The sequence below is a fragment of the Teleopsis dalmanni genome, chromosome 2, assembly GCF_002237135.1.
Source record: "Teleopsis dalmanni isolate 2A chromosome 2, ASM223713v2, whole genome shotgun sequence".
Taxonomy (NCBI): Eukaryota; Metazoa; Arthropoda; class Insecta; order Diptera; family Diopsidae; genus Teleopsis; species Teleopsis dalmanni.
Genome location: NC_051847.1, coordinates 228458507 through 228461539, shown reverse-complemented (window position 1 = coordinate 228461539; position 3033 = coordinate 228458507).

The following is a 3033-nucleotide window of genomic DNA, read 5'->3' as shown; positions in this document are numbered from 1 at the left end:
TTCATTGACAATGTCATAAAATTTCGTCCACAATTTATGACAGCCCAATGCTCTGTTTGTCATAGCTCTGCGATCATTAATGGAAAATGGAAAAGAAAAACGTTCTAGCAATTTTCAATTGTCTCATCCAATCACGCATCATTAAACTTCAACAAAACGGCAATATTAGGAATATTAAATGGTCCGCCATCTTGTGAGAGTAGAGCAAATTATTATGTAATTTATCTTTATTAGTGAATCAATTCATTTAGCGTCGAAACCTATTAAATGCAAATATTCTCGGTAGCTATGGGTTCGAGTAGATGTGCTTGTATCTGACGACTATCATAGCAGCGTGCTTCAGCACTGCCATAACCATATAAAATACGCCAATAAAGCTGCTATGCTGCTGTGCTGCTGCGATGCTTTGCATGCGAAGGGCGATATGCAGCCAGAAGGGAGTATCTGACTACATAAAACATTCCACACTCACTTCAAATAGGGGTAAATCTATGTGCTGCCATGTATCTATGATTTTCTGAAGTTATGTACTTGCGGAGTAAATAAAATCCACACAGTTGCAGATACTCTGGTAGTGTGTATCTGTGTGAATATCTGTGTGTGAGGTTTTGATGTGAGAACATGCGCGAGTCTTCTTATTTTTGGTTTGTTCCTGGTATAATAGGATTTCGATTTGATTTCTTTTTCAATCACATTTTTATAAGCTTGCGGAAAATATCAACTACAATTATGCAGTTGCTGCAAGTGTTTGTGTGAATTAGTTTCTCATAATACAGAAATCAAATGTCAATAAAGATACAAACAATTTCGATTGTGAGCACACATACAAATTGTTAGAGTTTTTATACTTCACTTTAAATCACAGTTTCACAGATTTCGTAGTTATTTAGAATATTATTAGTAAAGTATCTATCTTTATGACGAATTTCAGTGAAGGTATTTTGACCTCAAGTAATGAAGAGAAACATATCGAAATACTAATAGGCTTCTTTAGAACTCTAAATTGTAAGAAAGATTTTATTTTTTCAACGTGGGTATACCGTTACGCTGATGTTGATTACTCTCTCCGTACTACCCCAAAAACAATTAAAATATATACTTTATTGTGAAGTGGATTAAAAAAAAAAACAAAAAAAAAATTAATTTAGGATTAATTGTTGTTGGTGACTTAATATGGTAAAGTTTAAAGCGTATCTTAGTTTTGTAGCACAAAAATTCTTAATTTCCAAATATAAAATATATTATGTATGCATATTTTACAGAAAAATGGTCTTTCAAAGTTTGCACAAATAATTTTGCACTTAGAAATTCAGCTTTTTCACACTATAAATATCAAAGTATAGTCTTTTGTAATTACTTTAATTATTAAAAATCAGAAAACAGTATGATCTGAATAGAAGAATTGTGCATAACCCTCATCCTTTACCCAAGACCAAGGCCAAGACCCAATGTTCCGCTGGGGACGCAATGGAATGAAGAAGAATAAGGCCAAGACCAAATATTGACTATAGTGTCAAGGATGACAATAATAAGTATATAAAGGTTAGGTTATGATTGAATGCGGCCTTGTACAGGCCAATTGAACTCAAACACTAACCCGTTGTGATACCACGGAATAAAATTCTTGGAACGCAGACCAGAACGACTTCCAAAAGGAACGCAGTGGTCAGCGGCCCTATTAAAATTCAAAATGAATTACTTTCAATTTTACAGGATGATTTTACAGGATGATTTCTCTGATATGTTGGTAAGACAAGAGGTTCCAAATAGTTCAAATTATCTCTTTGCCAAAGATGAGCATTGACAAAGATATTAAAATACGGACTGCACCGTCTCTTCAGAACAACAACTATGACAAAAATCATTCAGAGCTACGATAACATAATACTGAGCAAGTTATACTTTAGTCGAAGCAGCTGACGGATGCGTTTCTTGTCCAGTGTGGACTAAGTAGACCTTGAGATCTAACAGAAATTTTCATTTACCCCAAAACTTTTGGAGTTGTACTTAGATATTTTTATTTAATTAGCAGCTTAGCCGTTGGAAGTGGGATTCCGAAATCTGAGAAATGAATATGAAACAATTATGTATATATCAAGTAGCATTTTTTTAAGAATTAATCTATCATTTACTGTCTCAGACATATTTTCCCTGTAAATAGTATTATTATTGTTTAGATATAAAAAAAATACTTTACTCTTTGTCTTTTTTTCTTAATTTTGACTCCGAAGTGTTTGCTATTTATTTATAATAATTTTACATGGTTCTCAATAAAAGCCTTATGAATTCTGTTAAATGTAACAAAATCATTACAACCCTTATAATTCATTAATAGTCTATGTCAAATAATTATTATTTAATTAAATATTTTATAGTGAAAAAAATTCAAAAGGAAATAATCTTCAAATGGGAAGACAACTTTTTTCTTAATGTAAGTACATACCATTATCGACGCAGTACTTACTACGAAGAACCACTCGTATTTCTTGGTAAATTGTTTTTAGGGAAGGGTAAACCCTGATAAAGAATAGAAGGGTTTCTCATAAATTTTCAATTTATGGTGCATATTAAATTAAGTGATGTTTTGTAATTATTGTCATTTATTCAAAATGTTGCTAATTAGGTTCACTTTGTGTAGTGCTTCAATAGCTGAATCCGTTAATGCTTTATTAATCGACCAAACATAACACAACATTTCCTTTAAGTTATTTTCAAAATTTAAAATAAACCCTTTTGACGTGCACTTCTAAGTCCTGACAATGTTCGTAGTCAGAAAGGAGCAATAGAAAATCACGTTACCCTTCGTTAAATTACAATTACAATCATGGAATCAAATCAGTTGTCTGTCAAGCAGCAACCACCATCACGTTTTCAGCCAGTTTCTAGGTTACCCGCTATCAGCTGGCGTACGTCACCAAGTTAACATAAATGGCACTGTCAACGCAACTGACAGCAAATTGATTTCAAGCAGTTTTCAATTGGCTTTCTCAGTATTCAATATTGATAACATATTATATAATAAAATTACATGTT